The sequence below is a fragment of the Petaurus breviceps genome, unplaced genomic scaffold (assembly GCF_028583685.1).
Source record: "Petaurus breviceps papuanus isolate PSGF00001 unplaced genomic scaffold, PetGlider_PUasm1.0 220, whole genome shotgun sequence".
In the NCBI taxonomy this organism is placed as follows: Eukaryota; Metazoa; Chordata; class Mammalia; order Diprotodontia; family Petauridae; genus Petaurus; species Petaurus breviceps.
This window is the reverse complement of record NW_027185876.1, coordinates 8,205,733-8,211,958: the sequence shown is the minus strand read 5'-3', so window position 1 is coordinate 8,211,958 and position 6,226 is coordinate 8,205,733. Positions and strand designations below refer to the sequence as shown.

The 6,226-nt window shown below is 37.7% G+C and overlaps 1 pseudogene; it reads left to right on the top strand.

Moving 5' to 3' along the window:
- Positions 1 to 562: 562 nt before the first annotated feature.
- Positions 563 to 1,784, top strand: LOC138166058 (vacuolar protein sorting-associated protein 72 homolog; annotated as a pseudogene).
- Positions 1,785 to 6,226: the final 4,442 nt, after the last annotated feature.

Genomic DNA, 6,226 nt, shown 5'->3' with positions numbered 1-6,226 from the left:
AAATGGATAACAGAATGGATCAAACACCAGAATCCTACAACATGTTGTTTAAAAGAAACAGATTTGAAGCACAGAGGCACACACTCAGAATAATGTTAAGGGACTAGAAGAGAATCTATTATGCTTCTGCTGAAATTAAAAACAAAAGCAGGGTTAAAAATCTTGACCTCAGACAAAACAAAAGCAAAAATGAATCTAATTAAGAGATAAAGGAGGAAACTACATCTTGCTAAAAGTCACCATAGGCAACGAAGCAGTATCAATGCTAAACTTATACGCACCAAGTGGTATAGCTTTCAAACTCTTAAAGGAGAAATAAAGCGGATTATAGGAAGAAATAGCAAAACTATGCTAGTAGAGGATTTCAAGTGTCCCCTCCTAGAATTTGATAAATTCAACCAAAAAATAAAAAAGGAACTAAGGTGAGTAGAATATTAGAAAAGTTAGATATGGAGCTTGGCTACTTCTGCCTGTGACAATTTCCCCTTTCCCGTGAAGCTAGGCAGGCAGAAGGCGCCGAGCGAGCTCGAGGCCTCTGCTGGTGACGGCTGGGGCCGGAGGGATGAGCTTGACCCGGGTCGAGCACCCCAGAGCTCCGCAGGGATTGTCTGGGCTCTTGGAGGCAGAGAAGGAACATGAATTCTACGAGACCACTTATGGGGGTTCACAGAGGAATCTGGTGATGAATATCCAGGGGACCAGTCAGACCCAGAGGAAAGCCGACTGATTTTGACATTGAAGAGGGGGACGAGCCAGCAAGTGGTGGCGATGGGGATGAACCAAGAAGAGAGCGTGGGGTAGTCACCAAGGCCTATAAGGTGGAGTGGGGACCCTGGGGTCGGGGAGGGCCTGTCCCAGCACCATCTTTATCAGATTCTGTAAGCTCCTGCTGCCTTTCACCAGTCTTCTAGGTTTTTCCCATTCCAACCCAAGGTTCCCTTCTCTAGGGCCCAGGTTCTTAGTGTTTCTCCTTATTCCCTCAGCCCCAGGTCTCTGATCTCAACCTGCCCCCTGGAGCTTGTCAAGAGCTTGAGGCCCCGAAAAGTGAGCCCCCTGGCTGGCCGCTCCCAGAAGGCCCGGGAGGAGAAGGTGCTGCTACTTGGAGCTGCAGGATGACGGCCTTGACGGCCGGAAGTCCCTGCCCCAGTCCACTGCTGAGCGCACTCGCCAGACTTGCCGTCGGGTTCAGGAGCGGCAGGTCCAGTCATGGTGGCGAAAGGGTCCGCCCTGTGAGCGCCCATTGACACAAGAGGAGCTCCTCAGGGAAGAGAAGATCACAGAGGAGCGCAGCCTGCGTCCCCTTGAGAACCACGAGCGCCTAGAGGCAGACGAGAAGAAGCAGGTACACGAAACGCACCTGTCCGGGGCGGGCGATCACCTACCACTCCGTGAAGGCGCCCCTGCTGGCTGAGCTGGGACCCAGGGAGGAGAACGTGGACATGGAGGGGCTGGAGCCACCCCCTCTGGGCTCCACAGCGGCTCCTCACCCTGGAACTGGCCAGTCATCCCCACTTCAGTGATGGTGCAACATCTGAGGAGTGTTTTTCCAGGGGGAAACCCCGCCCCCCCCAAGATTCCTGTGACCCACAGTCCAGCCCTGTACCGAGCTCCTGTCACAGACATTCCCTACACCACAGCTAGAGCCTTCAAGATCATCCTGGAGGCCTACAAGAACTACATCAGGTCTACCCGCTGCTTCTGGCCTGGGCCCTGCCCCACCACCTCAGGAGCCCTTTCCTGGGCCTGGGCCCCAGGCTCTTCGCCAGAAAATCATAATCAAATGAAAGCATGGCTGGTCCTCAGAGAAACCTCTTTTGCCCTTTTTCACCTGGACCTTACTGACCTCGTCTCCCTGCCTCGCGCCTCTCTCTCTCTCTTGCCCTAGTACCCATCTCAGACACCTTATTCTTTCTTCCTTCTTTCCCTGAAGCGACCTGCCCATGTCCTGTCTGTATCTTTTAATCTAATAAAAATAGGAAAACTCCTTTCAAAAGAAGAAAAGATAGATATGACAGAACTTTGGAGAAAACTAAATGGTAACAGAAAGGAATATACCTTTTCTTAGCAGCACATGACACACAAAAATTAACCATGTATTGGGACATAAAAACCTCAAAATCAAATGAAGAAAGGTAGAAATATTAAATGTATTCTTTTCAGGTCATAATGCAATAAAAATTACATTCAACAAAAGGCAGTGGAAAGATAGATTAAAATTCAATTGGAAACTAAACAATCTAATCCTAAAGAATAAGTGGGTCAAAGAACAAATCACAAAAGCAATCAATAACAATTTAATAAGGATGACAACAATGAGACAAAAATCCCCGAACATTTGGCATGAAGCCAAAGAAGTGCTTAGGGGATAATTTATTCCTCTAAATTCTTATATCAACACAACAGAGAAAGAGTTGATCAATGAATTGAGCGTGCAAATTAAAAAATAATTGAAAAAGAACAAATTTAAAAGTCCCAACGGAGCACCAAATTGGAAAATCTGAAAATCAAAGATAAGATTAATAAAAATGAAATTCAAAAAAAACTATTGAGCTAAGAGATAAAACTAGCACTGGTTTTATTTAAAACATGCACACACACACAGTAAAATAGATAAGCCATTGGTTAATTTCATTTTTAAAAAGGAAAGAAGAAAATCAAATATCCAGTATCAAAAATGAAAAAGGTGAAGTCATCACCAATGAAGAAGAAATTAAAGCAATCATTAGGAAATATTTTGTCCAATTATATGCCAATGAATCTCACAGACTGAGTGAAATTGACTAACACTTATGAAGATACAAATTACCCAGATGAACGGATTAGGAAATAAAATGCCCAGTAACCCTATCCTAGAAAAATAAATAGAACACGCCATCAATGTCTTCTCTGAGAGGCCCAGATGGGTTCAGCAGTGAATTCTACGAAATATATATATATATATTTTTTTTTTAAAACTTCCAATACTATATAAGCTAGTTGAGGAAAAAATGGGTGAAGAAGGAAATCTACCCATCTCCTTTTATGACACAATATGATCCTGATACCTAAACCAGGAAGACCTAAAACAGAGAAAGAAAATTACAGACAAATTTCCCTAATGAATATCAATGTAAAAAATTCTGAACAAAATATTTGCATGGAAATTACAGCAATATATCACAAGGATGATTGATTATGACCAAGTGGGATTTATGCCAGGAATGTAGGGTTGATTCAATATTAAGAAAACTATTAAAATAATTAACCATATCAATAACAAAAACAACAGCCATCATATATTTGTCTTAATAGATGCTGAAAAAAATTGAACAAAAAAAAACCCCACCCATTCCTATTAAAAACACTAGATAGCATAGGAATAAATGGAGCTTAACTTAAAATGATAAGCAGTACCTACCTAAAACTATCAGCAAGCATTATCTGTAATGGGGATAAGCTAGAATCCTTCCCAATAAGATCAGGATGCCCATTATCAACACTTATTCAATATAATACTAGGTATTTGCAGATGATGTGATGGTATACTTAGAGAACCTAAGAGAATCAACTAAAAAATGACTTCAAATAACTAGTAACTTTAGCAAAGTTGCAGGATATAAAATAAATCTATATGAATCATCAGTATATGACCAACAAAGCCAAATGCAAGAGATAAAAAAAGAAATTCTATTAAAAAAAAAAACTTGACAATGAAAAAAAAAACCCATGAACTATTATTAGCACAATTACAAAGCACTTTTCAAATAAATAAAGGTAGATCTAAATAACTGGGAAAATATTAATTGTTCATGGATAGGTTGAGTCAATATAATTAAAACAACAATTTTACATAAGTTAACTTACTTATTTGGTGCCATACCAGTCAAATTACCAATAATAACTTTATAGAGCTAGAAAAAATAACAAACAATCTGTAAGAACAAAAGGTCAAGAAAATCAAAAGAATTTTTTTAAAAAATAGAAAGGAAGATAGACTAGTAATATCAGAGCTCAAAGTATATTATCAAGCCATAATCATTAATACTATTTGGTACTAAGAAACAGAGTGGTGGATCAGTGTGATAGCTTACATACACAAGACATAGTAGTAAATGACCATGCTAACCTACTGTTTGATAAAACCAAAGACCCCAGCCTTTGAGGTAAGAACTCATTATTTGACAAAACCTGTGGGGGAAAAAGGAAAACAGTATGACATAAACTAGGTATATGTCAATACCTCACCCCACATATCAGGATAAGATCAAAATGGGTACATGATTTAGACATAAAGGGTGACTCCATAAGCAATTTAGATGAGCAAAGTATAGGCTACATGTTAGATCTATGGAGAAGGGAAGAACTCATGACCAAACATGAGATAGAGAGCATTATGAAATTCAAAATAGATCACCTTTATTACATTAAATTAAAAGGCTTTTACACAAATAAAATTAATGCAAGCACAATTAGAGAAAAGCAGAAATCTGGGAAATAATCTTTATAGTGAGTATCTCTTATAAAGGTCTCATTTCTCAAGTATATAGAGAACTTAGTCAAACATATAAGAATACAGGTCATTCCTCAATTGGTACATGGTCAAAGGATATGAACAGGCAGTTTTCAGATGAAAAAAATCAAAGCTATTTATAAGCAAATGAAGAAGTGCTCTAAATCACTTCTGATTGGAGAAATATAAATTAAAACAACTCTGAAATGAATATCTACAAAAATATAAATTATTCAGATTAACAGAAGAAGAAATGAAATACTTAACTCAATTTTAGAAAAAGAAATTGAACAAGTCATCAATGAACTTCCTAAGAAAAAATTCCCAGGAACAGATGGATTCACAGGTGAATTCTACCAAATATTTAAAGAACTTAGTCCCAATACTATATAAACTATTTGAAAAAATAGGTGAAGAGACTTCCCATATTTATTTATGACACAAATATGGTGCTGATACGTAAACCTAGAAGAGCCAAAACAGAGATAGAACCTTATTGACCAATTTCCCTAATGAATATTGATGCAAAAACTTTAAACAAAACATTAGCAAAGAGATTACAGCAATATACAACAAGAATTATACACTATAACTAGGTGGAATTTAAAGTAAGAATGCAGTGCTGATCAACATTAGGAAAACTATCAGAATAATTTGCTATATAAATAACAAAACCAACAGAAATCATATGATTATCTCAGTAGAAAAAAGCTTTTGACAAAATACAGCTCCCATTCCTCTTATTGGGACATTAATGGTAGAGTTGGTAGAGTTGTGAACTGATTCAACCATTGTGGAGAGCAATTTGGAACTATGCCCAAAGGACTATAAAGTTGTCCATATCCTTTGATCCATCAATACCACTAGGTCTGTATCCCAAAGCGATCATAAAAAAAAATAGAAAAGTGCTTACATGTACAAAGAATTTTCCTAGCAGCTCTTTTTGTGGTGGTAAAATAATGGGAAATGAGGAGACATTCATCAATTGGGAAATAGTTGAATAAGTTGTGGTATATGAGTGTAATGGAATACTATTTTGCAAAGAGAAATGATATATTTTTTAAAATAATATTTATCCTTATTGATGACTATGATGGGAATATTTAGAAAGATTATAGTCTTATCTATCAACTGCTTTTCATTTTTGATTTATCAACTACTTTTCATTTTGATTATACTAGAATATTTTAAAATAATTTTTTTCATTCATAAATATCAAAATTTGTGCAATGTCAAAAGATGATACAATACATAAATGTAACCTGTCACCCTGATCAAAACCAATGGATTTCTTAGCATCATCTGAGGCCTAGAAAAGAGAACGTGTGTAATGTAATGCCAAAAGAAGGCAACTTCCCAGGTTCAAAATACCAGCATAGGTGCTCTCTATTTTATTCAGTGACAAACCAAGAACAGAGAAGATCAAAACATGACATCATTCAAAATACAGCATTTACTAAGTGTGATTAAATAATCTCCAAGTACTACCCCACCCCAGGACCTTCCAATCATTCAATCAATTACAAAGTCTCTGTTCTAAATACTACTCCACCCCTAGGCTATACCTTCATTTAGTTCACCACAAAGCCCCTCTTCTCAAATGGAGATTAGTTTCCAAACATAAGTAAACTACATTCATTTGTTCAACCACAGAACACAAAAAGGTCAAAAGTTCCCCACCCCTGGATCACAATTGAATCTACCCCAGAGTTACATCAAGTTTAAACACAGCACTTA